The 23,357-nt window shown below is 33.6% G+C and overlaps 1 long non-coding RNA gene across 1 annotated transcript; it reads right to left on the bottom strand.

Annotated features, from left to right (window-relative positions):
- Positions 1 to 6,236: 6,236 nt before the first annotated feature.
- LOC126832631 (uncharacterized) lies at positions 6,237 to 7,469 on the bottom strand. Its single transcript, XR_008789209.1, has 3 exons — positions 7,383 to 7,469; positions 6,747 to 6,833; positions 6,237 to 6,326 (listed from the first exon to the last, which is right to left on the bottom strand). It is a non-coding gene; the product is annotated as an uncharacterized LOC126832631 (long non-coding RNA).
- Positions 7,470 to 23,357: the final 15,888 nt, after the last annotated feature.

Here is a 23,357-nt window from a genome sequence, read left to right as displayed (position 1 = left end):
TTGATATACTGATTTGATAGATGGTACCAATTTTGATAGATCATACCGATTTTGATAGATGAATTGATAGATCATAGATCATAAGGATTTCGGTAAATGATACTGCTTTGATAGATAATACTGATTTTGATAGATAATAATTATTTTGGTAAATGATACTGCTTTGATAGACGATACTGAACTTGATACATAATATCTATATCAATAGATGATACATGCACTGATATTATAGATGGTACTGATTTTGAAGATAATACTGATTTGATAGATAATACTTATCTTGATAGATCATACTAAACTTGATAGATAATACTAGACTTGATAGATAATACAAATTTTGATAGATGATCCTGATTTAGATAGATAATACTGACTTGGATAGATAATACTGATTTTGATAGATACTATTACTAATATATATGTTGATATCTTACCTATACAAACGCCGGGTGTCTGGGATGGTTTATAACCTCTTTCACATTGACAAACAGCCTGAGCAAGAATATTGAGAGTACAGTAACCGTTAACACATCTTACAGTATCACAAACTTTCAAAGATAAAAACACAAAACATAAATATGGTACATTTCCGGTATTACACAGTCCATGTAAGAAAAATCTCTTGAATTTGAAATCGATATATTCAGATATAACCTCTGCATTTCGTTTATTAGGATATTAGGATACTCCTGACTTTATCAAATTGGATCTTTTATGAAGAGTGTTATTTTCAATTCTCGTAAACCACTAAAGTATTTCTTCGACTTTTAAATTAACAGTTAAAATGCCTTGTCATTGTTTGTCTCAAATATTCATAAAATAGACAATTAATGTGAGAGTATCAGTCAAGTAAAAACTAGAAACCTAGGGTCTATAATGATATCGATGTCAAGATATCACTGCGACCCAAAGATTTTAGGAGTTACTACTTTAGGATCCGTGCTGCGTTGCAACTCAGTTGGAAGGGAATATTCTAATTATACAAATATATGACTTACGACTTTGACTTCTTACAGCCATCAAACCACACAATGCAAGGAAAGCTACATACAGGGAATTCATTTTAATGAATGTAGTTTCTGAACAAAATTCTTCTTCGGGTATAACTGTAGGTTCGTCTTCAGATCGTGCTATACGTCTTGCTTTAGGTTATATATCCGTCACGGAAAAATCTCTGTATTAGTAACTGTTATCTGTACACAGAGATAGATGTTGAAGATGTGATGCTGCTAAGTTCACCCCAGCATCGATATATACCATTTCTCTCCATCAGTTTTTTCATCATGTAATTAATTTGTAATCGCCCCTATTCATCATTAACAAAAAAGTAAATCGATATGTTTTGTCATTTAATTAAGTCATATAAATTTCCTATAGTAAGAAGGTGTTAAAAGAGGGCAAAAATAGAGAGAAAGTGTAAAAAGTCAGGTATCAATGTTATCTATGTATTTACATAAAGAATAAAAACGACTCCTTTTAATTAATGATATGTTGTTCAACTTTCTTTTTTAAGATCTAATTAAGCAATTAACCCGAGGTGACCACATGATGGCGTATTGTCAATCCATACATTATAATTAACTTACACTTCGATTCGGAGGAAGCAAAGGTATACATGTATATTTTATTTCTAATTTAAGTAAAGAAACAGCGATTCTGAAAAATGTGTTTTTCAAAGCAATAGGCCTAGACTTAAGTATGCAATATCCTTAACGTACCATTTTCACATTTGTGCCGTTGGCTTTGACTACACTAAGCCCTGATTTATGAGATATTTTTGATAATGGCGGTCTGTTCTTTCTTTAAGTATTTCTTAATTTATATACCAGTTCAACGTTCCCAAATAAGTAATATAACAAATACGTTACCCATAGAGATGATTGGAATTGTTTGTGAGAGTGCATGATAAACCCCACCACGCTAAGTTAAAATATGAATAGCTTTTCGATACAAGATATTTTGAGCCAACATATTTAAACGATACAAATATTTCCGTTATTTTGAGACTAGCTTTTGGTTCTTATTTTCTATGGTCACCCGGTTAGCTGTCTTTCTTAGTATTGTTCTTCGTATTCTATAAACGGATGGACCTTAGGCAAACCTTTCGGGACTTGGTAGACCAGTGGTTTGATTTTAATAACTAAGTTGAATGAAATTGAATGAAATATGGTTTGTTTTATTTATTAAAAGTGGCAGTGAGTTTATTTACGCAACACGGAATAATTTGTCGCCATTAACCGGTCTTGAATCAAAATAATTTTTATTGTAGATGCCAACTATTTTAAGAATTAGATTTTCAGACGTTGTATTTCAGAAATGTGCGAGGTTTTAGGATCCCAAAAGTTAGCTGACAACCATAATATATATATATATATATATATATATAGTATCAATATAGTAACAGCAGTATTGCTACTTGGATAACATAGATTTCAGACTATTTTGTGGCTGCTCTTGATTTTGAAAGGCCTAATGTGTATTTGAAAAACCCACAGTCATGGTGTATGGTGGGTTATCGGATTCAAAATCCGATCTTGAGTAAAAGGAGAGAGAGAGAGAGAGAGAGAGAGAGAGAGAGAAGAGCGAGAGAGATCATTTCGGGACTAACATATGGTTTTCGGGACTAACATATGGATTCAAAATCCGATCTTGAGTAAAAGGAGAGAGAGAGAGAGAGAGAGAGACAGAGAGAGAGAGAGAGCGAGAGAGAGAGAGATCATTTCGGAACTAACATATGGTTTTCGGGACTAACATATGGTTTAATTTCATTTCACTAATTCGCTTGAGCGAAGGGATCTTTAGCAGTGGGGGGAAACCGGAGAACCCGAAGAAAACCCACAAGGTTTCAGTCCTTGTCCTTGTCACGTACACGCGGGGAATCAAAACCACGCCACTTGACTCAGTGACAATCCTTATGATGCAAAGTGCACGCGTTAACCATTCGGTCACCCAACCCCGTAAAAAGTAGAAAATCAAAAGTAAAAATTAGAGCATTCTTATCAAAAGGGGTATTTGTGTGGTGGGAACCTATAACTTTATGCATTTAATCTGGAAAAACGTCAAGCTTTACAACTTTAAATCTTCTAGTTTTAGATCCATATTGGTTAGACAGAGTTACAGCTTGGAAAAAGAAAAAACAAACTATCATACAATATACATCGACGGTCTATCTTATTGCCGAATTCAACACTTGGTGGCTGATTATCATAATTATCAAACCTTGATGCACACTTTTTTGGTCAGCTATGTATGTATGAGTTTGTATACTGAAATAAACATTTTATGAAATTGAAGGACTGTGTTGAACAAAGGTTTATTTCTAATTTAAAATGCATGTATTACGAGATTGAAAACGATATAATATTATTTCAAAACTATATTGAAACTATAAAAGACAATAATTTGATACTTAGCTCTGCCCCCCCCCCCCAAAAAAAAAAATTAAAAAAATTCGTATCCTTACAGACGCTTGCTTACCAAATATTGTTAATGGTGTACACAATTTTTAAACACTGATTTGGATGCAATGTTAATAATAAATTTAATCATGGCTTTCCGTTTAAGATAAGAAATATTTTATTGTGAGTTAATGACGCCTAGTGTACACATTAACCTATACATATATCAATTAGGCAACGTGAAGTTCCCGAATCCCGAATACCGTGCTGGCTCGTTATTCGGGATTCGCCAATAACGAATAACGAGCCAGCACGTTATTCGGGATTCGCGACTAAAACATAACAATCTATCTTGTATCCGACCTTTTCCACGTTGGGTGACCGATTAGCACGGAGACGACCGTTTGTCAAGCGAGTAGGGTGCTGACTGGTTTGTTAGAGTGCACGGGGCAGTCATCTCCAGCAATCACCTCTTTTATTGACGAATCACGAATCCCGAATCCCGAATTACGTGCCAACTTCATGTTGCCTATCAATTATACGATAAGTTTGGCATTGAGTATCTACAATGATCTCTTTGTATGACTTCTTCTGGGTGTGCTTGAAAAGTGCGAAAGTGACCCATTCATATCGATACTTTACTTCGTAGTTCAGTGCTTTGATTTTTAATAACTTCGTGAGTAGATCATGATTAATTTGTAAAAATATAAATCGATTGTGACGACAAATTAACCCTCGATCTTGAAAACTGATTGTTACTCAGGCAATCCATGACAATGATATGATCCTTCCCGAACCTTTTCAAAATGGTTTGTTGTTGACTGAACTAGTGATCAAACAGGTCTTGCTTTTTAGGCCCATTTTATGATGCTTTTATTTAGTTTACTTTGTACGTTTAACAAGCCGCGTGAATACAGGTAAAAAAATGCAAAGTTACCCCTCTCGCGTTTAAATGTAACCTTCTATTTGGAGAAGGCTACTATTGCTACATACCATCTTTGATTCATTATTATTTTGCCCTGGTGCACGTGGGGCCCATATACAAGGGTAGGGTTGCTTGTTGATGTGAGAAGTGTTTAGTGTAAGTTAGAATATGGACTTTAAAAGTTTACTTAGTAATCACGTTTTCCTAAAATATTTGAAATGAAATGAAATGAAATGGGGTTTAACGTCCTACTGTTCTGCTCCTAAACTAGACTAAAGAAGACGGGCATACGCCATACAGTGTGCTATGAGGGAAATTTTGCCCGGGCAGCGGCGCTACGGCCTACTCTTATATCGAATTCCAACTGCCAAGGGATCTTTTACGTGCACGCCAATATGTACAAGGGACCTCGGTTTTTCGTCCCATCCGAACGACTAGACAGCTGTCCTTGTCAGGCCCTCCGTCCTGCATCACTGGCAAGGGGAAACCACGCCGGAAAATCTGGATGAACTTTCTCGGCCAATGCAGGGATCGAACACCCGACTTCCAGGCTTGCGAGCTAGCGTCTTACCCACTTAGCCACGTGACCCCCCCCCCCTTAAAATATTTGAAGAAAATGACACCAATGAATGACATTTATATAATATTGACTGGATTCTAATAAAGAATAGAAGATATATAAAGAAAATTAAAGTAAGAATGAATCCAATTTACTGCAACTGATTAAAAAAAACAAAGATGTTAAACTGATCAGACAGAGCAGACGGGTCTTTAACGTTGTTTAACATCGTCGGCCACCTTGTAGAAGTCGAACGTACGCGGCTTTTTTTCTAGTTGTTGCTTACTTTTTTAGAACAACCGATATCACTTCTAATTTGAGGAGTTCACCTGGCAATATATTGTTTTCTTGCACTTTTGTATTTAAACCACTAGGCTAGTGACTGTATTGCTGGCTCCTAGAATTTGTCTACATAGTTGCGCCCGGCTTCGGAAATACAACAGAAAAATCTAATGAAATTGACTATTTTAGTTTTGCCAAAATCACATCTAGTCAAGGGCAACAGCTATCTCAATAAATGCATCTGTTCCAACATGTTTGGAATTGGGACAAGAACCCGATACCTATATATGGGTCACATGATTAGGGTTATGATGTGTGCTATATTATCCTCGTAGGAATTAATTATCTGTCAAATTCTCTGCTCTTGAACCTATTACGAACCACATGCACACGGATGTGTTCGCCTTGCTGTGAATAAAGTCTTTGTTTTTGGACGATATTGATTTTGAGGCAGAAGACTTGAAATAAACAAATTATGCAATATCTATTATAAGTTTATCGTAGTCTTTTTGTCGTGTGAGATTTATCTATGTATATAGTTTGAGTACAAACAAGATGCCAAGATTATTTTTCATCAGATTTGGACAACGAATTATCAGTTGAAGTTTGCATATAAAACGAACAAGAAACAGCTCTAAACATCACAAACCCAGATGCAATTTTCAAAACGCAAGAGTGCAAATGGAACAGTTAAATTTACCCTGGGTTACGGTGTTTACTGGATTTTGAATGTTTATATCTACTTGGATGTAAGTGTACTTAGAACAGATATACTTCGGTAAGATTGTACTTGATTCAGAGAAGTACCTTATAAGTTATACTTAAGACGTCTACATAGTTATCAAAATTTTAATCAAATATTTACAAATAGCACAAATATATGTATCAATTTATTTGTGAATAAAGGTGAAAGAGAATATTATTATAATGCATTGATAAGTATTTCATTCATAATATTTTAACTGGATATAAGATATACAAAGCAAGTAAAAGCAATCAGGAAATAAAAACAAAATGTGTTATTAAAGTTGATAAATTGATGGCGAAAGGAGGATTTTAAAATTTGTTTAACGTCGTCGGCCACCTTGAAGAAGTCGAGCGTACAAGGAGAAGGGGATTTGTTGTTGTTGTTGTTGGTGGTGTTGAGTTTGAACATTTATGTCTGAAATAGAGAAGAAACAAATGCAATACAGTTTTAAATGACCCGAAGAAACCGTATATAAAATGTATTTTATTTCGGCAGTTCTTGGTCTCTGGTGGGCTATTGTAGTTCTTAAATAATACTATTTGAACGCCAGTTGAATAGAAATGGAATGTAAATATGAAGGAATTACTCGTATATGGAAATCCTGATCTATTAAAAGTGGCTTGGAAAACGAACACATTGAGTGACAGTAAGTGGAAGAATGAGTGTTCATGTACGTGTGGATAAACAATAACCATTATAGGATTACAAATATGGGATGTGTTGAACACAAAGTCAGGAATATAAATATTATGTTGTTTTATCGTAGAAATACAAACTATCTAGGATTATTGCCGTATTATAGTTAAGCGATATTAAGTTTTATTGCTAACTTACCGTTACAGTAATAAGAACCAAGGGTGTTAAAACAGTAACCATAATTTTTGTCACATACAAAATCATATTCAACACATTCATCAATATCTAGAAAAAAATATAAATGAATAAAATAGGAAGGGACATCTCGTGGTCATCAAGCTGCACACACAAATCTGATTTTTGATATAGTTCCAAAATGTTGATAAATAATACTGATATTGATAGACAATTCTGATTTGATAGATAATACCAATTTGATGGATGATACCGGTTTTATAGATGATACCGGTTTTTATAAATAATACTGATTTTGATACATAATATCGATTTTGATACATAATATCGATTTTGATTTTGATAGGTAATACCGATTTTGATAGGTGATACTGCTTTGATAGATAATACTGATTTTGATAATAATGATTTTGGTAGATGATACTGCTTTGATAGACAATACTAAACTTGATACATAATACCGATATTAATAGATGGTAGTGATCTTGATAGATAATACTAATCTTGATAGATAATACAAATGTTGATCGATGATCCTGATTTTGATAGATGATCATGATTCTGATAGATAATACTGACTTGGATAGATAATACTGATTTTGATAGATACTATTACTAATATATATGTTGATATCTTACCTATACAAACGCCGGGTGTCTGGGATGGTTTATAACCTCTTTCACATTGACAAACAGCCTGGGCCAGAATATTGAGAGTACAGTAACCGTTAACACATCTTACAGTATCACAAACTTTCAAAGAAAAAAAACACAAAACATAAATATGAATATATTTCCGCTATTGTAAGAAAAGTCTGTTGCATTTGGAATCGATATATTCAGATATAACCTTTGCGTGTCGTTTATTAGGGTATTAGGATACTCCTGCCTTTATCAAATTAAATCTTTTATGAAGAAGGTTAATAAACAATTAATTTGGGACAACCAGTCAAGTAAAAAATTGAAACCTAGGGTCTGCATTGATATCGATGTCAAGATATGACTGGTATCCAAAGATATCATGAGTTGCTACTTTAGGATCCCTAAAACTGTTTTACAACTAAGTTGGAAGGAAAATACTCTAATCATACAAATATATGACTTACGACTTTGACTTCTTACAGCCACTAAACCACACAAGGCAAGGAAAGCTACATACAAGGAATTCATTTTAATGAATGTAGTTTCTGGAAAAAATTCTTCTTCAGGGATAACTGTAGGTTCGTCTTCAGATCAAGCTATGAATGTAGTTTGTGGACAAAGTTCTTCTTCGGGTATAACCGTAGGTTCGTCTTCAGATTGAGCTACACGTCTTGCTTTAGGTTATATATCCTTCACGGAAAAATTTCTGTATTAGTTATCTGTACACAAAGATAGATGTTGAAGATGTGATGCTGCTAAGTTCACCCCAGCATCGATATATACCATTTCTCTCCATCAGTTTTTTCATCATGTAATTAATTTGTAATCGCCCCTATTCATCATTAACAAAAAAGTAAATCGATATGTTTTGTCATTTAATTAAGTCATATAAATTTCCTATAGTAAGAAGGTGTTAAAAGAGGTATCAATGTTATCTATGTATTTACATAAAGAATAAAAACGACTCCTTTTAATTAATGATATGTTGTTCAACTTTCTTTTTTAAGATCTAATTAAGCAATTAACCCGTGGACAGCCATGCCAAACATTAATGCACACTTTTTGGGGTCAGATATATATGTATTTATATACTTAAATAAACATTTTATAAAATTAATCGACTGTGTTGAATAAAATGTATTTCTAATTTAAATAAAGCGAGACCGAAAAAGATATAATATTATTTCAAAACTATATTAAAACTAAAGGCATTATTTTGATACTTAGCTCTGGTCCAAAACTTTTTCGTATCCATATAGATATGCTCGTTTACTAAATATTGTTAATGGTCTACACAATGTTTTAAAACCCTGATTTGAAGGATAATTTTAGCCCTTATTTGGCTGTAATTTATTTCAAAAATAAATTTAATCATGGCTTTCCGTTTCCGTTATTTTATTGGGAATTAATGGCACCTAGAGTTTGTGGCTGCTAGTTTCCCATGTGTACATATTAACCTATGAATATAACAGACTGATTATACGAAGACTTTGTCTTAGACAATGATCTCTATGTATAACTACTTCTGAGTGGGCTTGGAAAGTGCGAATGGGACCCATTCATATCTCAGTGACTGCACGATCGAGGGTCCAATGGATATCGATTATTAGGTCAATCAAAGTAGCATACATATCATCACATTCCAATATTGTGCAGACAGTGATCTATCTTTGGTAGGCCATAGTGATGATCACAAAATCTACAACTGTTTAAAAGTTGATTATCATACGTCTGAGAGGAACACCATATAGGGCTTGTCAGCAATAATTGATGAAAGCAAGCAGTGGGTGCAGATGCATCGGCTCAAGATGAATGACAATAAGTCATTGTATTTGGAAGTTCGCGAGCTCAAACAAAGAGTCCAACAGAGATCAAAATTTGAGATTTGCTTTGTGCAGAGATATTCTTCGACTCGTTCTGCATCTTCATAAAAGGAAACAAAGACGATATTTGGACAGAGACATCTCAAAATAACTAGTCAATGCTCTTATGTTTTCACATTTAGACTATTGTCTTTTGGGGAATTTACCAAAAGCCAGCCCCTCCCCCCCCCCCCGTTATCTTCAGCAAGTGCAAAATCTCACTAATCTCTATCGTCAGGTACAGGACGTATTAGACTTAACAGTTACATCAGGAATCTTTAAATCAAATTGTTTGGGAGGTCTGACACATGTCTGTCAATCCAGTTAACATTAACAGTTGCACCAGGAATTTTTCAATAAAATTGCAAAGTCTGGCACATATCTGCTAATCCAGCACAGAGATAGACATTTTAATCAATCAGTCAACACATAAATTGTTTAGCGCAAACAATACTTCGATAAAGTTTCTAATACGCTTTAAAATTTATGTGGATTCTTTTTGTGTGTGTTGTTTGTTTTACGTGAAACGTGAAAAAATCGTCTGTTGAAGTTTGACAGCACAGAGATAGACATTTTAATCAATCAGTCAACACATAAATTGTTTAGCGCAAACAATACTTCGATAAAGTTTCTAATACGCTTTAAAATTTATGTGGATTCTTTTTGTGTGTGTGGTTTGTTTTACGTGAAACGTGAAAAAATCGTCTGTTGAAGTTTGACAGCAGGAATAACTAACAATAACTTGTTCTTCCATCTTAAGGTTCTACTGGATTCATATGGAGTGAATAGATCTTGAATATAGTGTGGCGCTTGATCGTTGAGTGCTTTAAAAGTCATTATAAACCTATAACTTAAATCTCTTTGATCCATGGCGTATATTCTATGCCCGGAATAACTTGCAATCTGAATATATAGAGAGGAATTTGGGGTTATTCTTCTGAACGAGGAGTTTTCGATTTTCACACATTGGGTACTTTTTTATCTTTGCTAATTTATAAATCTCGTAAAAAGCTGAAGAGCAGATAGTTTTGATGTGTATCTCAAAAGACAGTGTGGAATCTATGAAAGCATCGACGTTCTCTGCCTTGTTTGTTGGTTGAATTAACTCCCTGGCAATCGAAAGGCTACTCTTTTTTTTACTTTGTTGAGTTGCTGTTTGGTACCGATGTAATGAATTTTAATGGACATCCACAGACTTTCGAGTGAGATACTTTAGTCATGCCAGTTGGTCAGTGCATTGATTTTCAATAACTAGGTTCGAGTCTAAAGTTCTTTTAAATATTATATATCTTATTCCTGTTGATAATGCCCTTTCTTTGAAATGCTATCTTTGAAAGTTTCGTGTGTTCTTCTAAACATTATACATATTTCACCCAAGACACTTCAGTTAGGGTTTACGTTGGATATATTTACCCCAACACATGTGTGTTAGGATTTACTGTCTTACGCGCAATGTTTTTTTTCTTGAAGTTTGCTTGGAAAATGGATGTTAGGCGAAACCTTGAATCGAATGTGACAATTTAACCTTCGATCTTGAAAATTATGCTTTTGTACCTATTTTGTGGTGAAATTCAGATTTTATTTTGTTTACTTTATACGTTTAACAAGCAGTGCAAATAAACGGCCACTTTTCCCTTGGTCAAAAATGCAAAAGTAATCTCTGCAAGTTAAATTTAACTTTCCATTCGGAGAAGGCTGCCAGCTATATAACATCTTTGATCCAGTATTATTTTCGGACATGAATTCTGGCGTGCCCTTAAACGTGTGAAGTCCATATACAAGGGTAAGATTACAGGTGGATGTGAGACGTGTTCAGTGTAAGTGTGTGCATGGACTTGACAAGACCTCCATAGTAATCACAATTTCCTCAAATATTTAAAGAAAAGGACACTAATATATTTATCCATTTTATTTCGAAATAGACTAAAAAGTGTAAGTGTGTACATGGACTTGACAAGTCTACATAGTAATCACAATTTCCTCAGATATTTAAAGAAAATGACACTAATATATTTATTCATTTTATACTCTTCAAAAAAAGTAGGGGATATTCAGAAACAATACAAAACTGCGGAAATGCACTGCTGTTTTTATTAGAGGTAACCAGTGTATGTTAATAACAGGCCAATTGCCTACACATGAACATAAACAGTTCATATGGGCGGCTTATCTGACGGCCCCATTTCACTCGCAAAGAGATACACTGTCAAAAGTGAAAATGGACGTTTTTGATTTTTTTCTTAATAATGAGTAATTGCTCCACCAATCCTCAGACGTTCAGCAATTCGTCGTGGCATGCTCCTAATCAACCGTCCAATCACGATTTGGGGCAATCTGACCCACTCCTCTTGCAGTGCTACAGTCAATTCTTGCAGTGTTGTCGGTTGACGTTGACGTCGACGAACACGTCTTTCGATCAAATTAAACGTAACACACTAAAGCAAAGATACGCTAAACAGTAAATCTTATGCAAGAACCGATAGAAAAGCAAACATGGATAGGATAAACCAGCAAACGGTAGTTTTCATCAACCCTTCCTTGAAGTGTCAAATTTGACAATGAACCCCTCCCACGTGTATGGCGCTATTGCGTTTCGCATGTGCAGCTCAGTGGTTCTGTTGGGGAGATAAGTTAGTCATCTGTGAACATACTCTCAAAGCATGTCAAGTTTCCATGACTATTTATCATATCACAACCTGCATAGGTATTTGCATTTCAGTATCCCCTACTTTTTTTGAAGAGTATATTTCGAAATAAACTAAAAAAAACGCATTATTGAAAGATAGTTCATTTATACTATTAACTGGATTTAAAAGTATACACAGGAAATAAAGTAAACATGAATGTATTATTATAGAGTAGATGGTTCATTTATATATATAATATTAACAGAATTCTGATGAAAATTTTTTAACGTATACAAAGGAAAAGGAAAAATGAATATATTATTATAACATACACATTTCATTTATATAATATTTACTGGATTCTGATAAACAATAAAAGATATACAAAGGAAATTAAAGTAAAAATGAATAAAATATGTATTCACTGCAATTGATTTAAAAAGCAAAGATGCGAACAGGTTGATTTTTAAATTTGTTTAACGTCGTCGGCCACCTTGTAGAAGTTGAGCGTACATGGGGAAAGGGATTTGTGGTTGTTGTTGTTGGTGGTGGTGTTGAGTTTTAATATCGACGTCTGAAATAGAGAACAAAAATTTATTGCATGTTTTAAAGACCCGAAATAAATATTTTAAGACATAGTTCAGAGGAATAGTATATTTAGCGTTGTTTCGGTCTCTAGAGATAGCTTGTAAACATGAATGCTTTTTCTGGACCCTCCTTGCTTAGCACTGGAAATTAAATATGAAGGACTTATCTGTATTTGGAAATCCTGAACTATTAATAGTTGAGCGGAAAAGTCGAGGAGGCACAGTTTTCATCCACATGTTCATAAACAATAATCATTATACACTTACAATTGCGAGGTATGTTGAACGTAAACCCAGACAATTTTATTTAAATATATAAATATGTTGTTTTATCGGAGAAATACAAGAACCATATCTCTCCAGGTTTACTGATGTATTATATATGGTTAAGCAATATTATGTTACATTGCTTTAACTTACCGTTACAGTAATAAGAACCAAGGGTGTTAAAACAGTAACCATTATTTTTGTCACACACAAAATCATATTCAACACATTCATCAATATCTAGAAAATAATAATAATAAAAAAATACAATAGAAAGTGACATATTATGTTCTTCAAGTCGCAAAATCTACAACACAAATCATCTCTTAAACACTTGAAGTTATTGAAGTTTGATATGGTTTCACCACTGCTGAAGTTGAATCGTTTCAAAATTTTTGATAGATATTGATTTCATATATAATACTGATGTTCATAGTTGATGCTGACTTTCATAGATAATCGTGATTTTGAAAGATAATACTGTTTTTGATAGAAAATACCGTTTTTGATAGATAATAGTGGTTTTGAAAGATAACAGTGATTTTGATATATAATACTGATTTTGATAGAGAATACTGATAAATATGTTGATATCTTACCTATACAGACTCCGGGTGTCTGGGATGGTTTATAACCTCTTTCACATTGACAAACAGCCTGGGCTAGAGCATTGAGAGTACAGTAACCGTTAACACATCTTACAGTATCACAGGCTATCAAAGAGAAATAAACAAAATTAAAATTAATAGATATTCTAATTTACATCCGTTTTCTTTTTGTATGTTTTGCCGTGGATGGATGATAATTCATAAATTAAAAGTCTGCTTCGGCTTCGACATCAACACCCCAAAGGTTGCCTGATTGAGCGTCCATTGCACACCATTAGATTATTTCAGGAAAAAAAAATTTAGTAAATCGTTATTTTAAACTTCTGTGTCATGTACAGTCCTTAGATCAAATTCAAAACTACATTGAAAGTGAACCAGGATAAGCATAGCCTTCCAAGCTCAAACTTTAAAATCCATAGAATAAAATCTAATTACTTACCACTCTGACTTCTAACTGTCATCAAACCGCATAAAGCAAATAAAGCAACAAACATGGAATTCATCATGACGTAGTAGTAATTTCTTGGTGGAATTTAAGTTTCTAATCGTATTTTAGTTCCCAGTAAGAACGATATCTGGTATTCGTTTTTCTTCAAATGTTATCTGAAAGTTTCTGTCTGACCTTCTCTGCTGCTGTGCCTACGACTGCTGTTTAGAATGAGATGTTGTACCTTCTATGCTATCGTTCATATATACTTACTCAGAGTAAACAATTTTTTCAACAGTTAATTAATGTTTAATTCCTTTCTTTAATTAATAACTCAAAATAATTTTTTTCTGGCCCAAATTATGTGTTTATACTAAAAAATATTTCTCTTTTAATCAAAAGTACGTGGTTAGCAAATTATTACCGAAAAAAGTTAAATACTTTGGATAATTTGTGTTTTTATTCGTCAAAGAATATAGTAAAAATTTATATGTACATAAAGAATATAAATGGCTCCTTTTAATTAATGATATGTTGTTCATTAAAGATCAACTTTCTTTCGTATTGCTTAATTAAGCAATTAACCCGAGGAAGTGACCACATGGAGGCTAATAGTCATATCAAACATTAACGCACACTTTTTGGGGTCAAATGTGTATGTATTTATATACTGAAATAAATATTTTATAAAATTGATCGACTGTGTTGAACAAAATGTATGTCTAAGGTTTTATTGTGAGTTAATGGCGCCTATAGAGTTTGTGGCTGCTAGTTTCCCCATTTACGGTTTCTTTTGGTTTTGTATTTATGCGGTCAGGGTATAGGGACTCACACAGCGCGCCTCACATATGAATGAGTCCCGTTCGCACTTTTCAAACACATCAAGAAGACGTTATGCAGAGATATTTTTTTATATACTCAATGCCAAAGTCTTCGTATAATTAGTCTGTTATATATATGTTACAACGCTCTCATCCAATGAGGTTTACAACCAGAGCATGGGGTGGCTATGTTCCCTTCTTTCTGAAAATACTCAAGGACAAGTCCGCGCCAATGTCAGTACATTCTCATTGCCCTAATGACAATATTGTGTCATCTTTTCCTGCTGTCCTTCCAACCTGATCCTGCAATACTAAAAACCAATCGCGCTCAATGTACATATATATATACCATCGATCACTCATCGCTGCTGGTTGGCTCTCTTAGTGAGACCGGGAACCATTCAACGTTGCTGGTATTTGCAGTTGCAAGCATAAAAAAAATGGTCCCAATTCCATATTTAGTCCACATAGCACTCTGATATTAACTGTACTTGTTTATCATTAGAACAACTTGCCCTGTACCAAAACATGTCGCTGAAAATGACCCCAACTGATATTTTGAGCGATTTTATTATTTTATTTCGGTATCCAACAGGCTTTCAGATTGGGGTTCACAGCTGGATTAATATTCTCACTATACTCAGAATCAATTAATCTGCCTTTGTTTTATTTGTTATGCTAAATGCATTTAGGAATGTTTAGCTGCTGATGTTCTTTCTGTCATCCGTAACCTCCTCGGCCAGACTGAAAGTAAACTTTTTACACATGGGTGCCACGGTCTGTGTCTAAATCATGATCATCTTCTTGTTCTTGAGGTTGTCTTATTTATCTCATAAGTGCTATCCCTCTCTCGTTAGCGAACAACATCGAATGAGACTTAACAGATACACATCGGTTAAGGATTCACTATGAAAGAGTTAAATCTTTGCTCTGGATTTAAATTTTATGAAAATTATTATTCATGCATTTATTTACATAATAAGCCCATAACCAACTCTCTAAGCCATCGGGTTAGAACACATGCGCTATTTAATCGGTTAACGCTAAAATGGGAAATTGAGACATTGTTTATTATCGAAACAATAACAATCAATACTACACTATTCTTGTCAAAACTTCAAACATTCATAGCTTCCCTTGAATATTCCCGTGTTCATCAGCCTAATTGTTGCAGAACAGTAGGGCGTCTAACCTCATTTCATTTCATTTTGCTCTGAATAAAGTAATTTGATTGACATTTTTAATGTATTCATTTTCCATTATCTACTTTTAAGCTGTTATATCAAGAACGACCAGTTCTTTATCTAAATATTAAATAATATATTTTTAATGGAAGCCTTTTCTCGATACACGTCAAATCGATTCTAGAATGTGCCACAGAACCAAACATTTCCCGGCACCGGGGAGAATGAGGGCCCCCAACGCCCCTCTCATCTAAAGTGCCCAAGGTTTGGTCTGCCCACCCACCTTCGGAGGCCCCAGCACGTCTCAGTGACCGCAGCTTTTAGGTCAAGATCGATGAATATCGATTATTACATCAATCCTATGGTGATGATAACAAAATCTACAGTTGTTTAAACGCTGATGACCATAACTTTGAGCGGAACATTATCTAGAGCGACGATAAATCATTTTGTTTGGAAGTTTGCAAGTTCAACCAAAGTCAACAGAAATCAAAATTTTAGATGTGTTTATTATTGTACAGTCCACGAGTTAGTGCTCACATGCACTTTAAAAAATATGATACACAAATTAAACACATAAATAAAATAGATAAACCAAAATACAAACAAGACATACATGTTTGTATTTTGAAATCAACTTAAAATCATATTAATTTCAGTGCTATGCATAAGCTATCATTGTTATATATAAATGTATCACCGAGGAATAGCCTCAAAGAATGTGCGCATTTTCATATAGATGGAACAACAGACAGAAGGTCATATTTCTTGTCAATTCAACCGAGCGGCTAAACAGAATTCGACCTGTGGTACTCCATTTAGTAGTTCAGCCTTCTTTGATAAGAAATCATCAACGACAACATGATTATCATGGTATGCTTGTAGTGGATGCTAAATTCAGCAGAAAGACGAGTTAGTACAATCCAATGGCCCACAGGGTCAAACGCGGCTGCCACATCCAAGATAATAAAAAGAACACATTCTCGATTGTCCAAGGAGAGACGAATATCAATGAGAACTCGTGTAAGAGTTGTTTCTGTGGGCTATACAATGTACTATATTGAGGAAAACAGCGGAAAAATACCGGAAAACACCATGTTATATTGATTACCGGAAAATACCGGAAAAACACTAATTACTGGAAAACAGACTAAATACCGGAAAACACACTAAATACCGGAAAACACCCTAAATAGGTAACCCGGAGAAGGGCTATACTATAAACCGGAAACTAACCCTAACCCAGGAACACAGGGGACCAGACTCCGTGTTACCTATTTAGGGTGCCAGTCTCCGGGTTACCTATTTAGGGTATTTAGTGTGTTTTCCGGTATATAGTGTTTTTCCGGTGTTTTCCGATATTCAGTATAACATGGTGTTTTCCGATATTCAGTATAACATGGTGTTTTCCGGTAGTTTACCGGTGTTTTCCGATTGTTTTTCGGTGTTTTCCAGTATATAGTATTGTCGGTTTCTGTGATATGAAATGTTCTGTAAGTACTTTGATATTGTTCAATCGAACAATAAGCTGTTAATTTGTGAGCAATGCATTTCCCAAGACTTTAGACATGTACTTTTTAAATGATCACAATCAAATTTACCTTCTTAATCAAGGCACATATTACATTAGCAATTTTAAAACTGTCCGGAAAGATGAATTCAGTGATGTAAGAGTTGATTATAGAAGGTTATTGATAGCAAGATTTCACAAAGACAATTGCATAGGAAGTAGACTACCTTATCCAGTAGGCCAGTGCTTTGGTTTACAATAACTAGGTGAGCCTAACAAGCATATTTTTATTAGAGTTTTGGTTAAATAGATTTACCGCAGCACATTTTTGTTCGGATTTACTGTCTTTTTGTTGAAATTTTCATGGATGATGGATATTAGGCGATCCATAAATCGATTGTGACGACAATTTAACCCTCGAGCTTAAAATCTGATTTGTTGCCCCGGAAATCCATGCCAATGAAGCTATACTTCCCGAAGCGTTCGAAAATGCTCTGTTGTCTCGGGTATTGAGCAAATTAATCTACATAGATCTTGCTTTTTAAACCCATTTTGTGTTGCAAGTCGGATTTTAATTGGTTTATTTTATACACTTAACAAGTTGTGTGAATTGGTCAAAATGCAAAGGTATCTGCAAACTAAATTTAACCTCCCATTTGGCGAAGGCTGAAAACTATTCAACATCTTTGATACAGGATTATTTTCGGACATGAACTCTGGCGTGCCCTTGAACGTGTGAAGTCCATACAAGAGTAAGATTACATGTTGATGTGAGACGTGTTCAGTGTAAGTGTGTGGATGGACTTGACAAGACCTCCATAGTAATCACAATTTCCTCAAATATTTAAAGAAAATGACATTAATATATTTATTCATTTTATTTCTGAACAAACTAAGTTCATTTATAACATTATTTGGATTTAAAGGTATACACAGGAAATAAATTAAACATGAATGTATTATTATAGAGTAGATGGTTCATTTATATAATATTAAATTAATTCTGATAAAAAAGATTAAGATATAAAAGGAAAAGTAAAAATGAATGTATTATTATAAAGTACACATATTTACACATTATAAAGTAATATTTACTGGATTCTGATAAAGAATAGAATATAAAAGAAATTGAAGTAAAAATAAATAAAATATGTGTTCACTGCAATTGATTTAAAAAGCAAAGAAGAGAATAGGTGGATTTTTAAATTTGTTTAACGTCGTCGGCCACCTTGTAGAAGTTGAGCGTACATAGGGAAAGGGATTTGTGGTTGTTGTTGTTGGTGGTGTTGAGTTTTAATATCGACGTCTGAAATAGAGAACAAAAAATTATTGCATGTTTTAAAGATCCGAAATAAATATTTTAAGACATATTTCAGAGGAATAGTATATTTAGCGTTGTTTCGGTCTCTAGAGAATGCTTGTAAACATGAAATGCTTTTTCTGGACCCTCCTTGCTTAGCACTGGAAATTAAATATGAAGGACTTATCTGTATTTGGAAATCCTGAACTAATAATAATTGAGCGGAAAGGTCGAGGAGGCACAGTATGTGTATGATTAGATTCTCATTCTCATGTTTATAAACAATAATTGTTTTATCATAGAAATACAAAAACCACAATAGTTAACCGATATTAAGTTGTATTACTAACTTACCGTTACAGTAATAAGAACCAAGGGTGTTAAAACAGTAACCATTATTTTTGTCACATACAAAATCATATTCAACACATTCATCAATATCTAGAAAAAATATAACTTTATAAGATGTTCTTCAAGTTGCATGTTTAAAGTGTTTATCTATTGGATTTTGATATGCTTATGTTCAGTGAAAATTCGTTTACAAGTAAAAGTTTGTGGTTCCACCACTGCTGATGTTCAGGGATTAATTGTTTAAAGTAAAATTTTAAATTTTTGATAGTTGATACAGATTTGGATAGATAATAATAATAATGATAATACATACACAATAGTGCTTTTGATAGATACAAAATAGTGTTTTTGATAGATACAAACAGTGTTTTAATTGAAAATACTGTTTATGATAGAAAATACTGTAATTGAATAAATTGATAGATAATAGTGGTTTTGAAAGAAAACAGTGATTTTGATAGATAGTAGCGATGTTGATAGATAATACTGATGTTGATAGATAATACTGATTTTGATAGATAATACTGATTTTGATAGAGAATACTGATAAATATGTTGATATCTTACCTATACAGATTCCGGGTGTCTGGGATGGTTTATAACCTCTTTCACATTGACAAACAGCCTGGGCTAGAGCATTGAGAGTACAGTAACCGTTAACACATCTTACAGTATCACAGGCTGTCAAAGAGAAAAATAAACAAAATTAAAATGAACAGAAATTCTAATTTACATCCGTTTTCTTTTTGTATTTTGCCGTGGATGGATGTTAATTCATAAATCAAAAACATGCTTGGGCTTCGACACCAACATTCCAAAGGTTGCCTGATTTAGCTTCCATTGCACAGAACTATGTTATTGCAGGAAGATATATTTTATTTTAAACGTCTGGCTATAACTGGGATCCAACTACATAGAAGGTTTACCTGAGATTTACCACGAATCCGTTTACATCATTATTTCCAATTAGAACAAAACACAGGCGCTATTTAGAGTGGTTAAGCGTCCAATGAAATCAAGCAAAATATATCGTAATATATAATTCAAAGGACAACATCGTCAAAATCAAGTCACCTGAACACAATCCCATTTTCGAAAGTGAACCTAAAAATCCATAGAATAAATTTTAATTACTTACCACTCTGACTTCTAACTGTCATCAAACCGCATAAAGCAAATAAAGCAACAAACATGGAATTCATCATGACGTAGTAGTAATTTCTTGGTGGAATTTAAGTTTTTAATCGTATTTTAGTCCTCGGTAAGAACGATATCTGGTATTCGTTTTTCTTGAAATGTTTCGCCTGTTTGATTGAATCCTTAAAAGTTGGTTATCTGAAAGTTTCTGTGTGATCTTCTTTGCTGCTATGCTTTAAGACTGCTGTTTAGAATGAGATGTTGTACCTTCTATGCTATCGTTCATATATACTTACTCAGGATCAACAGTTTTTTCAACAATTAATTAATGTTTAATCCCATTCTGTAATCGATAACTCAAAATGATTTTTTCCTAGCCAAAGTTGTGAGTTTACACAAAATAATATTTATCTTTAATTAAAAGAAAACTGATCAGCAAACCATTAATACCAGAAAAAAAAACCAACGTTAAATAATTTGAATAATTTATATTTTTATTCATCAACAGTTAACAGTTATTGCAATTAATGATAATACTCTCAATTTGTTATTTTTATGCTTTAATGAAGCAATTAACCTGGTCTGAACTCTGGACCATGTTGATCAAACTATTGCTAACATTTGGATTTTTAATTTTCCCAATTTTGTGCATTTATCTGTACAATACGTGTATGCATGTAGACCTACTGTTTGTGTTGTTTTGCTGACATCGGGACTGCTTTTGTTAATTAGAATAAATTGCACATTCTTCTGAAATATTTTGTTTAGTAATTTGTAAGGAATTGATCATTGAATTGTTCCATACATTCTGTAAATAGTCAAGTGTTGTGTTACATTCACTTGATTTAATATACAGTATTTGTTGTTTATTTCTTGCAATGTCTATGTATTCTGTCTTGTGTGCAGGTTCATCTTGTAGGTTTTGTTTTGCGTGTAGTGCGGGCGGTCCTCCTGCACTTAATATAAGAAGATAACTGAATATGCCTATATGCATGGTATACAGGAAACAATTCTATGGAATACAATTATAATGTTTATTAGTGACCGACGTTTCCACTATAAGGATTCTCTAGTCTTCATCAAGCAATGATTCAATTACAGAAAATGATGAGACGTTACAATTACGATGGCCTTTTTTTTCTCAAGTTCAATTACGAAATGCTATTGATTAAAGGCATATATTAACACACTGGAAATAAGTCAAAGATTAATCCTCTAGCATAAGAGAAATTCTAGTATTTTGTGTTCTACCAAAAGTTTCCTTTGTAAAAACAAAAGTATAACATCACAGAAATGGTATCAGGCGTTCTGTAAAGAAGGTATATTATTAATGACATTATTCTTAATCACGTCTTAGAGGTGACTTTCAATGGGATTTACGCTATATAGAAAATAATATACATGTTGCCTGAATACTAGAAATATAAATATATCATCACTTTAAATAGAAAACATTCTGGGTGTACTGAGTATTCTTGAATTTCAAGTTCCATTGTAAAACATGATTATAATCCTGTCTTACTACGTATATTAACTGTATTTTTAGTTTTCAGTGGCACGATTTCAATGTCGTTATTAATATAGAGCTTGTAGTAAAATTATTACATGACAAAATCTTCATATAATAAATTAAAAAATAATGTGCGTAATGTGACTTCTTATGTGGTAACCACTCAATTTTAAATTAATTATAGTTGATATTTTAATTTTGTTTTCTTAATTAAATGTTAAATAATCAATCTGGATTAAACCGTGAACAGTTTGATATTTTCCGAAAAATGCAAATCACGCATCTTTACTTTAAAGTGCATCATACTATTAATGCCATTTAATATCTTAATATCAGTTTATGTAGAGAGAAATGAAATGACTAGGGTAATGAAGACGGATGCAGAGACAGAGAGAGATTAGGGCTCCCCGGATATCAGGAAATAAGAAAAGTTGATTTATTAAGTCATCTAAATATCGTGTTTATAGCTCACTTAACACCACCAGGTTATTTCCGAGGCTAAATCTCAAAGGCAAACCATCTCACATAATGCGCACGCTTTGGATCCCCCACCCTCGCTTGACTCATGACAGACCTTATTATCTAAAGCGCACGCCCCTGGCCAGTCACCGCTCCCATATTTGAACAAGTTGTCATATTTTATCAAGAAGATTTGCGTAAGCTCCAAACTTTCTTGGACGCTGCACAAAAACTACAACTAAAATTGATTTTTTTATTACTAGCCACCCTTAATTCAAAAACGTCGTGTTGTCTTTAGTTTTATTCTTTTATTGTAGATCTTTTTGTAATTATCTCTTCACAATCTGCTAGAAATCAATGACAGAAAACCCCGAATGAAAACAACAGATTTTAGTCGCAATGATAGCAGTTGCCTTGTATTTGGCTTCATCATTCAAAGGTAGATTCGAATGATCTTTTGACCTTAATATCAGTAATGTACATATTTTTAGGCATGCCTAAAGATGAAAACAACAAGAAAAGAAATACATTGAAGGTGACCTCAAACAGTGGGTGCAACTTTTTTTGTCAGATGAATGAAGCGATTTAGCCTTGGGCGACATCTTTACATCTCTAACTTGTTTTACTTCATCTGGGGTAGATTAATGTTTCAGGTAATTTATGATAATATTGTAAATCGTCTATCATTTTTATTTACTGACATATATACGACCTATAACGGACAACCAACGGTGGTAGAAAGATCTGCTCTACGATTTTTGGTTAAGCGAAAGATACAATAATAACTGTGATATATCGATATGCAATTTATTTATATCGCCCAAATATGCCCTCAAATTTGTCCTAGTTACTGAGTTTTAAAGATAAGTGTTGACAAATATTATTTTTCTGATATTTTCATTCACTGTAATATATGTATATGTATGAAAATTATATACGGTACTTTTAGAATATAACAACGATTTGTCTGGTCTGAATGCATTTTAGACATGCCTCGTATCATTTATTGTCGACAACCCGATTTTTAGTCGCCGACACACTGTCGGATAAAACTCCTAGTGCTCGATTTATCGACTTTTCGTCAGTGATGGCATACCTTGGACTAGAATTCGCAGCAATCCGTTGTGTCTCTCCACCCCCCCTCCCCCCTCCCGAGTCTCGCTCCACCGAACTCTACATCGATCGAATGATATATCCTGCTTAATACAGAGGCCAAAAAATAACGATAAAAAATAAAATGAGTTTTCAGTTTTATTAAAGTATTATTATATAGCCAATAGTCAGATATTGAATCAAAACATTAAAAAAAAATGCAATCTATA

The sequence above is a fragment of the Patella vulgata genome, chromosome 9 (assembly GCF_932274485.2).
Source record: "Patella vulgata chromosome 9, xgPatVulg1.2, whole genome shotgun sequence".
In the NCBI taxonomy this organism is placed as follows: domain Eukaryota; kingdom Metazoa; phylum Mollusca; class Gastropoda; family Patellidae; genus Patella; species Patella vulgata.
The sequence above is the reverse complement of the archived record's forward strand: the minus strand, read 5'-3'. Positions and strand labels throughout refer to the sequence as shown.